The sequence below is a fragment of the Crotalus tigris genome, unplaced genomic scaffold, assembly GCF_016545835.1.
Source record: "Crotalus tigris isolate CLP2741 ecotype Arizona unplaced genomic scaffold, ASM1654583v1 scf7180000024338.4412243, whole genome shotgun sequence".
Taxonomy (NCBI): Eukaryota; Metazoa; Chordata; class Lepidosauria; order Squamata; family Viperidae; genus Crotalus; species Crotalus tigris.
This window is the reverse complement of record NW_024100508.1, coordinates 3,035,971-3,048,845: the sequence shown is the minus strand read 5'-3', so window position 1 is coordinate 3,048,845 and position 12,875 is coordinate 3,035,971. Positions and strand designations below refer to the sequence as shown.

Sequence of the window (12,875 nt, the reverse complement as noted above, 5' to 3'; positions counted from 1 at the left end):
AGTGTTGCCAAGGTCAGCTGCAATGGGAGGGGCACTTCACACTTCACATTAATTGGAGAATGTGATTGATGACTGTAAAATGAAGGAGTGAGTTATGCTTTGTTACGGGTGTTTGGGGGGGGGAGGATTCAGTTTTTGGCTTAACTTTGTTAGTGCTGAAGTTTTGCAGAAAATAAAAGATTGTTTTAGAGGAATAAGCCTCAAAGTTCTTTGAAAAGCTGCTTCGTTTTGGAACCATGACATCCAGTAGTAGAGAATTACAGCATTTTGCCTTTTTTTTTTTCTTCCAGAGCACTGTCTTGTGTTTTGGAGAGGTTGATCTCCTCAGCATGCCTTTTTTTTTTTTTAGGAGACTTGACTTAGGTCATAGCTAAAATCTCTTGATTATGAATAATTTTTGTTTTAAATTTGGCATTATTTGATTTTGATAGTTGATTTTCTTTAATTTGTTTAAATTTGTTTTGTATTTGAGTTAAAATAACTTACTGATTTTGTTATTTGTATAGTTGGATAGGTTTAGTTAGATTTAGTTTGCATTAGTTAAAGTTAAGTAGATTTTGTTTAATATGTTTGAAAACCCTGTGGGGAGGTTGGGGTGGGTGGGTTTTTGGGACTGGGAGGGAGGGGGGTTGGGATGGGGGGGTAGGTAGGTTAGACGATAGGATCAAAGTAAGATAATAAGGGATAACTTATGAGAGAGATGTTGCTTGGGCATTTCCCCAGTACTGTATCCGAAGAGGGATGAGAGAGGAGGAGAAAGGTTAGGGAGGAAGTAGGATGGTGAGAGGAGAGGGGGAGGGGAGAGGGAGAGGAGGAGAAAGGTTTGGGAGGAAGTAGGATGGTCAGAGGAGAGGGGGAAGGGAGAGAGAGGTGAGGGGAGGGAGAAGGAGGAGGGAAGTAAGGGAGAGTATAAGAGAGGGCGGATGCAGTTTCGGGGGGGTGGGCAGGCGACATCTAGGTGTATTTATTTTATCTTGTTAAATGTGAAATTTCTTTCTTTTTGTTTATGTAATTGATAATTGGAAAATAAAAACTTTTTTGAAAAAAAAAAGAATAAAAGGGGGAGATGACCAAGGAAAGGAGGACTGTCTGCATGAGCCCCTTCCTCCACGGATGTCCGGGGAAGGCAGGACAGGTTCCCCATGAACAGAACCAGAACTGTGGTTGTTTGTGGTCCAAACCTCCCAAAGGACCCCAGCCTCCTCTTCTAGTTGCCACCGCATCCACGGGACTCCAACCTTCTTCACCCCTGAAGATGGGAAAATCCCTGGAAAAATACTGGAAAAATTGGGGGAGGGAGAACATTTTCCCCCATTATTAAAATATGGTTTTTGAGGAAAAAAAGGGGGGCAGAACTCTTTTTTCCTAATTTTTCCAGGGTTTTTCCCTCCCAACTCCATGCATCCCCAAAACTGACGTGCTAGTGGCCAGGAGGACACAGCCTGTGACCCAAAGACCCGGACAGGTGCGTCTCCACATCTGGGTGGAGGCAACCTGAGCATTGGATCTTCCCGTACTCTTCCCAAGGGTGGGCACTGCCAGGGAACCCCCACTGAGGATGGACGCAACACCTGGAGCAGCCGGGCTCCTCTCCCTGGCCGGCTGCGAGCTCCCAGCTTCTCAGCACAATGAGGCTGATGAAGCAGCGACTTCCTCAAAATGACTTTCACCTGTAGAACAGGCCAAGATGCTGGAATCAGTGATGGGGAGGCTAGAGCAGCAACTGAAGAACAGGCGCAAGAATGCTCTAGCTCTGCCCCTCATTTTCCTGATGGTCGCAACCCCAAAAGTGCAGTTGCTTCCAGAGTGGAGGTCGGGAAATATGGCTCCACTTATGACTTTTGGACTTCAACTCCCAGAATTTCTAAGCCCGTCCGGCACCATAGCTGGATACTCTCCTCCCAGTTGTTGAAGTCCAGGCATCTGGAGAGGATGAAATTTAAAGGTTAAGGCCAATTTTAAACTTGTCAAATTCAAACAAATTACAGCTGTGGACAGCGTCTATCCCAGTGGTCCTCAACTTTTTTAATGCCTCGACCCCCAACCGGTCGTAAGTTGAGGACTACTCAACCGGTCGTAAGTCGAGGACTACTCAACTGGTGCAGCACCGTTTGCAGAATGGGATTTTTGGCGGGCTCAGCAGGGCAGAGACAGCCTGGACAATTCCTATTGGCTTTTGAAAGCCAATAGAATTAGACTCTATTCAAGAGAGTCTATTCTATTGGCTTTCAAAAGCCAATAGAATAAAAGGGAGTACCACAGCTAAGGAAAAGGGGGAAAAAATGGTGGACTGCGTTGTTTGGCGACCCCCGTGAAATGGTCGTTTGACCCCAAATGGAGTCCCGATCCACAGGTTGAGAATCACTGGTCTATCCAGTGCTGTGTATAGTTAGCTTTCTTGATCTCCTTTTCCAATACTAGATCCTAGAATGGAAAATGTGGAGTCTTTTCAAACCAGTCTCGCAACCCTGAAAATTGTTAGACTTAAGTTAGTATCAGTTCCCCCACTATTCATAATACAGAAACAGTCATTTTTCCAAACCAGCCAAACAAATGGGCCAACTGACTGTGTGGTTGCCTTTATATGGTCTAACTACCCTGGCTTTTTTAGATTTAAAATATTTCCATTTAAAACAGCGGTTCTCAACCTATGGGTCGCGACCCCATTTGGGGTTGAACGACCATTTTACGGGCGATGCTGCGCATGCGCGGCGCATGCGTGTGACGGGGGTCGCCATCACAAAAAGGTTGAGAACCGCTGATTTAAAAGAAAAAAAATCTGTTTTCCTTGAATCCTAAAGCTGAAGTGAATTCTTCACCAACATCTCACATAGACTGTATGAATCACATATTAGGGTTTTTTGCTTTCTGGAAGGTTCTGTTTTTATTGAGATACATATCCAGTCTTATTATCAGTATTCTTTCGTGCTTCAGGATCAGTGGTGAGATTCAGCTGGTTTGTACCACTTCGGCAGAACTGGAAGCTAATTCTTTGTTGCCCAAGCCCAGAATGGACTTTTGGAAGCGGCATCCACACAAAAAACTCGTTTTTCACATATTTGAATCCCACCAGGGATTCAAATATGTTCAGGCTGCAAAAATATACAAAAACACTTTTTACTTACATAATTTACTTATCCAAAAAAAGGGCACAGGGATGAGTATACTTTTTTATACCACTGACAGACATAGGGATCAGAGCTCTTGGCATTCATAGCTTTCTCACAGTGATGGAAATCTACCAGGAAAAAAAAATCAAAATGCATCTAATCTAGGATCCAGAAGAGCTCTTAAAACAGAACTGTGTATAAGCCTGAAGAATCTACAAGACTGTATTGTTCAACACCTGGGTCTCCAAAATAAAAAAAAGAACCTCCCTTTATCCACCATTTTGCCCTCCAACACATTCAAATACAGTGGTGGGATTCAGCCAGTTCGCACTACTTTGGCAAAACTGGTGGCTATTTTTTTGTTGCCCAGGCCCAGAATGGACTTCCAGAAGCGGCATCCACACAGAGAACAGGTTGTTCACATATTTGAATCCCACCAGTGTTCAGGCTGCAACCTATAGAGCCAAGTTACATAAGGATGTGAAGGGTTCTTGAACAAAGGGAAATTGTTTAGTCTAACTTTTGCTTTGTTGCTCTTTGGCTCTGTTGTCTGATTTTCATTAGTTAACAAAGTTTATAAAGCAATGCTACCAACTTTCTAAGATGTGGCACTTCAGGATCTGACTCTGCCACAGTTCCACATTGTTGGCCACCCAGCTGCTTAATTTGATCAAATAAAGTTCTGCTTAATCAAGAAGTCTCCTCTTGGGTTATCTAATTAGATTAATATGGTATCTCAGGTTTAAGTAAGGGACTGGGACTTTGCAGCACCACATGTGTATTTCATTTGTATAGTGCCAAACACAACGGTTTTTCCCCCCCCCAGGCTTTCCCATCTCTACCCATCACAAAACTGACGTGCCAATGGATAGGAGGACACAGCCTGCAACCGAGACCGGAACGGGCGAGTCTCCCGTTCAGGGTGGAGGTGCCCTGAGCACTGGGCCTTCCTGTGCTCTTCCCAATGGTTGGCACAGCTGGGGAACCCCCTCTGAGGATGGAAGCAATGCTTGGAGCAGCCAGGCTCCTCTCTCTGGCCAGCTGCAAGCAAGCTCCCGGCTTTTCACCACAACGAGGCCGATGAAGCAGAGGCTTCCTCAAAGTGACTTTCACCTGCAGAACAGGCCACCAAGATGCCAGTATCAGCAACGGGAAGGCTAGAGCAGAACCAGAAGAATGGGCGCAAGAATATTCCAGCTCCACCCACGTTTTCCTGTTGGGTCCAACCCCCAAAACCGCTGATGCTTCTAGAGTGGAGGTGGGGAACTATGGCTCCCCTTATGACTTGTGGATTTCAACTCCCAGAATTCCTGAGCCAGTCTGGTACTATAGCTGGATACTCTCCCCCCAGTTGTTGAAGTCCAGGCATCTGGAGACTATGAAATTTAAAGGTGAAGGCCAATTTTAAACGTCAAATTCAAACAAATGTCAGCTGCGGAGAGCCTCCATCCAGTGCTGTGCATAGCCAGCTTTCCTGACCTCATTTTCCAAAACTAGATCCTAGAATGGAAAAGGTGGAGTCTTTTCAAACCAATTTTGCAACTCTGAAAATTGTTGGACTTAAGTTAGTATCAATTCCCCCACTATTCATAATACAGAAACAGTCATTTTTCCACACCAGCCAAACAAATGGGCCAACTACGTGTGTGGTTGCCTTTATATGGTCTAATTGCCCTGTCTTTTTTAGGTTTAAAAATATTTCCAATTAAAAGAAAAAAAAATCTGTTTTCCTTCTGTCCCAAAGCTGAAGTGAATTCTCCACCAACATCTCACATAGACTGCATTAATGACATATTAGGGTTTTTTGCTTTCCGGAAAGGTCTGTTTTTATAGAGGCACATATCCAGTCTTGTTATCAGTGTTCTTTCATGCTTCAGGCTCAGTGTTGGGATTCAGCCAGTTCGCACCACTTCAGCAGAACCGGTAGCTAAGTTTTTGTTGCCCAGGCCCAGAATGGTTTTGTGGAAGCAGCATCCACACAGAACTGGTTGTTCACATATTTGAATCCCACCACTGTTCAGGCTGCATGATATAGAGCCAAGTTACATAAGGATGTGAAGGGTTCTGGAACAAAGGGAAATTGTTTAGTCTAACTGTTGGTTTCTTGCTTTTTTAAATCAGCTTTTGCACCAGAGAAATTTCATGCAAGCTTGGGAAACGTGTACATGGATGGGATATTCATGGAAGGAGGGAATAAGGGAGTGTACAGGAATAATTGATGTCATTCTTACGATGTAATGGCTCTGTTGTCGGATTTTAATTGGCTAACAAAGTTAATAAAGCAATGCTACCAACTTTCTAAGACGGGACACTTCTGGCCATAACTCTGTCAGTGTTCCAGATTGTTGGCCACCCAACTGCTTAATTTGATCAAATAAAGTGCTGCTTGATCAAGAAGTCTCCACTTTGGTTATCTGATTAGATTGATACGGTATCTCAAGTTTAAGTAAGGGACTGGGATCTTACAGTTGAGAAACTGGCATTTTTTTCCACATCTGTCCTTCTGCCTCAGAGTGGAAGAGAATAAAGTGATTAATCAAATATTTTGAACTGTGCATTCTTGCCAAAATTGTTCCCATTTCTAAATTCCAGGCAAACAGCTTGCCATGCAGAGTTGAAGCTGTGGTGCTGATCAGAGTGCTAGCAACCCTTCTGATACTATAGCTTTCTTACGGTAAGAGCCTGGACAATGGAGTCAAGGGTGAACGGAGCTTTAGGTGTCTTTTTCGGTTTAAACCTCCAATTACAGGAGTAAACTTGCATGTAATTTTTAATTGTAGGTGTACAAGCAGGTCACAAGTAGAGAGTGGGTGAAGAAGGCCCGGTTTGTGGAAATGGGGAAGACCATTGCTGTATTTTTAATATAGTATGAATTGATACATTTATTCATATCAGCAAAACTAGCCAATTAAAAATATATAATCCCAAATATAGTCAGCTTCCTTTCGTGTTTATATTTATTTGGCAACTGATTTCAATAGAGAAAGATAACTTATTAATTAATATAAGATGTATTGAGAAAAAAGTTGGGGAGAGGTTTTCAATGTGAAGGTGGTCTTTAAAAAATGTTGTATGAGATGGCCATTAAATTTTTGTCCAAACTGGTAAAATAAATCTGTTGGATTTAACCTAGCTCCCATTCTGTTAGATTTGCTTCATTATAGAGCATGCTTCTGAAACAAATATCAAAACCGGTATTTAGGGATTTTACTGCCAATATATATATACACACATATATATATTGATCACTTAAGATTCTCAGGTAGTTTACCTACATGGGCATAGGCATATATGCAAATAATCCATTTTATTCTACTGGTTTGATGCTGTGTGTCCCACAGTCATCTCTTACCCTTCAAAATTAGTGTGTACACACACACACACACACATACACACACACACACATCACTTAAGATTCACAGGTAGTTTATCTACAGGGACGTAGGCATATATATGATTTGCAAATAATCCATTTTATTCAACTGGTTTGATGCTGTGTGTCCCACAGTCATCTCTTACCCTCCAAAATTAGTGTACTGATACAAACACTACCAATAAAAGTGATTCTGTTCTACTCCACAGCCAAACACTGAACGTTTTTGGTTTCTTTGCAGGACAAAAGTCTTCTGAACTGGTCATTGGAGGTGATGAATGTAACATAAATGAACATTGTTCCCTTGCACTCGTTTATATCACTAGCGATGGTTCCTGTGGTGGGACTTTGATCAACAAGGAATGGGTGCTGACCGCTGCACACTGCGACAAGTAAGGGCATTACAGAATGTGGAAGGATTGAGGAAGATCGTGTTTAGATATCCAGATTTTTTTATAATGTTTCTGCTAGTTTTTAGTGACTTCTCTGTGCATTTTGAATGAGTGTTCTGCTGTTACTGCTATTGCTCCTCACAATCATATCATGAGCAATGCTGTTTATATTTATGGTTGAATTTCCATCTTCTTCACCACAGTATTCATATCTTTCCTTTTTTCTGGGATATAATAATAACAAGAATAACAAAATCTGGAACATTACCTGAATAATTTCTGAGTACTAAACAGCACACAGGTGAATTCATGCTTCAAGATTTTACATAAACTATGGAAATAGTTTATTCAATCACCTTGAACAAATTTCTTGAGCGTACCCAGATCTCTAGGACATTGACTGTAACTCTTCCAGGATTCAGGTGCTAACAATCCTGGTTGAGGGTTAAGGACCATCCCAAGTAATATAGAGTTTACTTTAATTTGTTGTTGTTAATTTCTTGTTGTTTTTCTTGTAGGGGAAATATGCTCATATTCCTTGGTATGCATAGCCTAGAGGTACCAAATAAGGATGTGCAGAAAAGAGTCGCAAAGGAGAAGTTCATTTGTCCCAATAGGAAAAAAGATGACAAAAAGGACAAGGACATCATGTTGATCAGGCTGGACAGACCTGTCAGCAATAGTGAACACATCGTGCCTCTAAGCTTGCCTTCAAACCCTCCCAGTGTGGGCTCAGTTTGCCGTATTATGGGATGGGGCGCAATCACATCTCCTAATGGTAGGGATCTCTGTCTATACTCTCAGACCCAGCTTTTGATGTAACACCAACTTGGTCTAGGGTCTCACTATGTCAACCATGAATATTGGAATGTGGATGGACAATGGGATTCCCTAAGATTCCATTTCTTCATCAGTTCCACACCCACAAGGTCCTTGGAATAAAAGAAATAAGTAAGGAACTGGCATGCTGTATAGCTAAAAAAAAAAAAAAAAACCTAAAGGATCAGGTTTATTTATAGCAGAGCTGTTGGGAATAAGAAAAGTCCCATTAGCAAGGCAGTCTTGCCTGGCTTCATTACCTTTAATAATGGGGTGTTTTGTGAATAGCCTTGGCCGTTTTGGAAATGGAGACGTCTCCCGCGGATGATGTTTTCAGAGTATATTTACCCCTTGCTCTCAAAATATGAACTCAAAAACATGGCCTATCCTTGGATGGATATAAAATCTCTGTGGATGGTTGCAGAGGACGTCTTCCTTTTAAGTCCTGGTGGTGCAGTGGTTAGAATGCAGTATTGCATACTATCTCTGCTTCCAGCCTGGAATTCGATCCTGACGGGGCTCAAGGTTGACTCAGCCTTCCATCCTTTTGAGGTTGATAAAAGGAGGACTCAGATTGTTGAGGGCAATATGTGGATGCTGTAAATCAACCAGACAGTGCAGTGTATAGGTCTAAGTGGTATTGCTATTGCTAGTAAGGCCGTAGAAGTGTTATGTGCGCTCTCAGCTGTGGCTTATGGTCATCCACACATTCAATCCTGCCAAGATAGGTAGATCTTGTAAGCCCATCTTGTTTTCTACCTAGGTTTCTACCAAATAGGTGTGACTAGAGCAGACAAGTCACACAGCCTTGGTCAAGAGCTGGGAAATAATTAAGGACTCACAAAAATAATTTTCAATTAACCACTGAAGTACCACAGGTTTTTTTTAATACATGGAGACCCAGTGAATTTTAAGTAACAGAAAAACTTTACTGCTTGCGATATAAATTTGCTCTTTCTCATACCCACACATGCACCCATCCATGTTTAGATACATCCTTCACAATTAGGCTGCCAGGCAGAGGGACGGAAACTCTTAAGTTGTGGATCCAAAATGACTCAAAGAGTGGGTGAGCTTTAGGACCCCTTTTTATCCTCAAAAGTTCTTGATTTGTTGATTAACTGGGATTGGGGTTTATTCCATATTCTCAAGCCCAGGTTTGTCTGATTCAGATGAAATTTTTCCTTTGTTTCCTAAGACTTATTTTCACCTCATCTGTCCTACCCAAGGGATCTTTTGGACAAGATTCCTGGCTTTTTGTTCTTGTACACAATACAAACGTATGGGTCTCCTTCATCTTTAGATATAGAAGTTTCAGTATGCTGGCTGAGGAATTTTGGGAGTGGAAGTTCACAAGTCTTGAAGTGGCCAAGTTTGGAGACCCCCATTCTAGGTCATCTCCAGGGGATGCGAGATCAGTTCTGTGACTTTTGAACTAGCAAAAGCCCCACTTTTCCAACAAGGCAATCTTTGCATAGAGTACTGGGGAAATTTGAGAAGTCTTCAAATGTCCATCAGCTGATTTAAGACCTATTAATATTTATTTTATTTTATTTTATTTTATTTATGAGACTTATATACCGCTTTAAGTGCAAGCACTCTCTAAGCGGTGTACACCAGTAAGCAATGTCTATATATATTTACATTGCCCCCAACAATCTGGGTCCTCATTTTACCTACCCCGGAAGGATGGAAGGCTGAGTCAACCTTGAGCCGGTGAGATTTGAACTGCTGACCTGCTGAACACAGTCAGCTAAAGTGGCCTGCAGTACTGCACTCTAACTGCTGCGCCACCTCGGCTCATAACTTGACAAAAAAACATTTAAGTAAAACTGTTTTTCCCAGGAGTCCCTTTGAACAACTTTGAAAGACAATACTTCCTATTCCAGGCAACGAGATCAGCTCCACTGTTTGGAGACAGTGGAAATTATAGCTCTATGCATCTAGGTGGTAAAATTGTGAAAGGTAGAATTTTGCCTATTTTTTATTTTTTTCAGTGACTTTGCCTGCTGTCCCTCATTGTGCTAACATTAACATAGTCTGTGATGCACTATGTCGAAAAGCTTACACAGTGTTGCCAGCAACAAGCAGAACATTGTGTGCAGGTATCCTGCAAGGAGGCAAAGATACATGTGTGGTAAGATGATCCGTTTTAAGACAGACTCCTAAAGAAATGATGCCAAATTTCAAAGCTATGACAGAGATCTAGCCTTGAGGCATCTTGTAGAAACATACAAAGTTACGTTTTTTTCTAACTCAAGTGCCTTCTAGGTGTCTAGATTTCCAGACTTCCCAATACTGGTGATTCTGGTGGGGGAAACTCAAGGAGTTAATTCTTCTACAAGGATCCTGGATTGGGGAACCTTGAAGTGAAACATTGGGGGCTATATGTAAATGGATGATGGGAGAGAATTGTTTGCTCCACTTCCCAGTCATAGATACGGTAGTAATGTTTCATGTTTGATTTTTCTCAACAGGGTGACTCTGGGGGACCCCTCATCTGTAAGGGACAATTCCAGGGCATTGTATCTGGGGGGGGGCATCCTTGTGGCCAACGTCTTAAGCCTGGCTTCTACACCAAGGTCTTCGATTACATTGACTGGATCCAAAGCATTGTTGCAGGAAATACAACTGTGACTTGCCCCCAGTGAAAACTTTTGAAAAAGTTAGGAGAAAATATAACATATTAGTACATCTCTTCTATATCGCTAACCATATCCAATTACATTGGAATATATTCCCAAATTAACTCTAAGTTAACAGAAAACAACAACAGAGAAGGAACAGATAAAACAGATAAATGGATACAAAATTGAGAATCGAGAATTAAAGATGGGACTTAATAAAACAAGGAAACATGATTTAATCCTGGTGGGGGAAAAAATCACAAGAATTGGAAAAGAACTTATCCCTTAAGATTGCAAAATAAATCTGAGGACAAGAAAACAGATTGGATAAAATGGACTGTAGAGATATCAGGAACATCGGAGAGAAAGGAAATGATAAGAGAAGCCAAGAGAAAGAAAAAGATTTTCAACAAACATGGAAAGGTAGAAGCCCCATACAAAGACACTTCATCTGATTTACTTTTTACAATATATCTACACTAACATTTATGAACATATGGAAAAACCTTTTGACTCAGCAAAATACTTTGATTAAGAAAGATACTGGGCAAAGGAAAAAGACCAAAGTGGGAATAAAAAAAATAGATGATGGGACCTACCAGAGAGAATACTTAAAAAAGAAACACTTGGTTGAATATGGTTAAAGAAATAGAAAAGATTTGGAATATATAAGTCACTCTAAGAGGGATGAATCCCCTAAATAATATAGTATGCTTCTTCCCCTTTTTTATTCTATTTCTTTATATGAGTAATATAAAAAAGTTGAAATGGTTTAGAGAAAGTAAATGTTTTAGATATTTAAATGTGATAAAATTTACGAAAATTATAATGGATAAAAATGTTTTAAATAAGAGTTAAAGGACTAAATGACTAGATTATTAAATGGAATATTTAAAGATTAAACATATTTTTATTATGGGAAAAAGAATAAGAAATCTTGGAAACAAATATATATTAGATTAGGAGGGATATATATTTTAAGTAGTATGTTATTTTTTATGTTTCTTTACTCTTGCTCTCCTTTCTTTTTTTCTCACTGTTTTATCTATTCCTTAAGAAATGTAAAAGTGTGAGATGGTTCATATGGAAAAAATAGAGTCAAATTTTTAAATGTAATTAATTTTTGAGAAAACCTTAACCAGTAACAATACTTAGAATCTTGTGGGAGAAACAAATTTAAATAAGAACTATAAAAGGATCTATGGTAAGGCAACCAGAATGATTGGATAGAAAAGAAATATTATATTGATTTGATTATTATTTTTCGGAATATTGGGGGGAAATTATATATTTAATTGTTATCTATCAAATCATTAAAAATTGTATTAATGTTTGCAAAAGAGGATATTTTGGGGAAAAGAGGAAATCAATTAAAACTATTAAGTGGATTGTGGATTATAGAAATCAATTGTTAGTGATTGTTTTACAAATGTAAACCTAGACAACACACTGTTCACCAATTATTAAGTGATTTATGTTTTAAAAAATCAATAAATTACAAAAAAGAAAAGAAAAGGAAAAGGTCTGACTTGGTGGAAAAGATACTACGAGAGTGGGAAATTGGGAAAAAAAATTCTGAAGGACAACAATGAAACTCACAATTGCTTAGGTTCATATAGGTCAGGAAGCCATCACCAAACCAACCTGTTCGATCGCCTAATGCAATGTGTAAAGCCAACTGACGTTTGTTCCTACATTTATGGACTGCTAGCAGAGATGAGATCATTACATAACCTAAACTGAGCTAGGTTTGAGTTTGCTATTATTGAGAACTCGGCTTCCATCTTAGGTAGTCCTTCCTCTGCAGTCCTTTAACAGGACTCATTCTCAGATAAGTCTACCTTGGCCCTTCCTTTCATCTACAAACCAAATACATTGTTCTTAACCTGTTTAATTCAATAGTATGTAATGTAGCGATAATCATCTTGGATAGATTTTTGACCCAATGAGGACAGGCGCATTAAGGACTATTAATCGTGAACGCTTCCAAGCTGGGGGAAGTATGGTCCAACTATCAGGTGCAGGGATGCCCTCATTTCTTGTTTGTGAGTATCCCAGCACTATCTAGTGGGCACTGCAAGAAACAGAATCTTGGACCGAGATACATTTGGGTCAATCTAGCTGAGCTATTTATGCCCTGTTATCTAAAGCAGGGGTGAGAAGCCATCAAATAAATGACTGGAAAAGAACTGCATGTTTAACTTTTATTAACATTTCATGTAAATAAACTTAAGTCAAACTGAGTGTCTGGCCCAGCTCCAGGAAAGCTGCATCTCAGTGGACCATCCAAAAACCAAGCAAATCTGTTGAGGCAGGAAAAAAATAAAGTTAAACTCCTGGATCTTTGCGTTGTGCAAACCCAGCCAATGATGCTTATGGCCCAAGACTACAAGCATAGGTTGCATTTTTAGGAATGACTTAACGAAATCAAATATAGACAGGCCAAGGAACAGTAGCAATGCAAGAAGTGCCCCCCCCCAGTTTCTTTGAATTTAGTAAGACTGATATGAAAAAAATGGAAAAGAAACTCTTAAGAATATGAATAGATGATATT

At 40.2% G+C, this 12,875-nt stretch overlaps 1 protein-coding gene and 1 pseudogene across 1 annotated transcript in view; both read left to right on the top strand.

Moving 5' to 3' along the window:
- The first annotated feature begins 5,560 nt into the window (after nucleotides 1–5,560).
- LOC120300120 (snake venom serine protease) overlaps nucleotides 5,561–12,875 on the top strand; it is a 38,853-nt gene continuing 31,538 nt past the window's right edge. Inside the window, exon 1 of the mRNA XM_039325719.1 lies at nucleotides 5,561–5,578. The gene's annotated coding sequence lies outside the window, so the exon portion shown is untranslated. The remainder of the gene's footprint in view (nucleotides 5,579–12,875) is intronic.
- LOC120300050 lies at nucleotides 5,655–10,888 on the top strand (annotated as a pseudogene).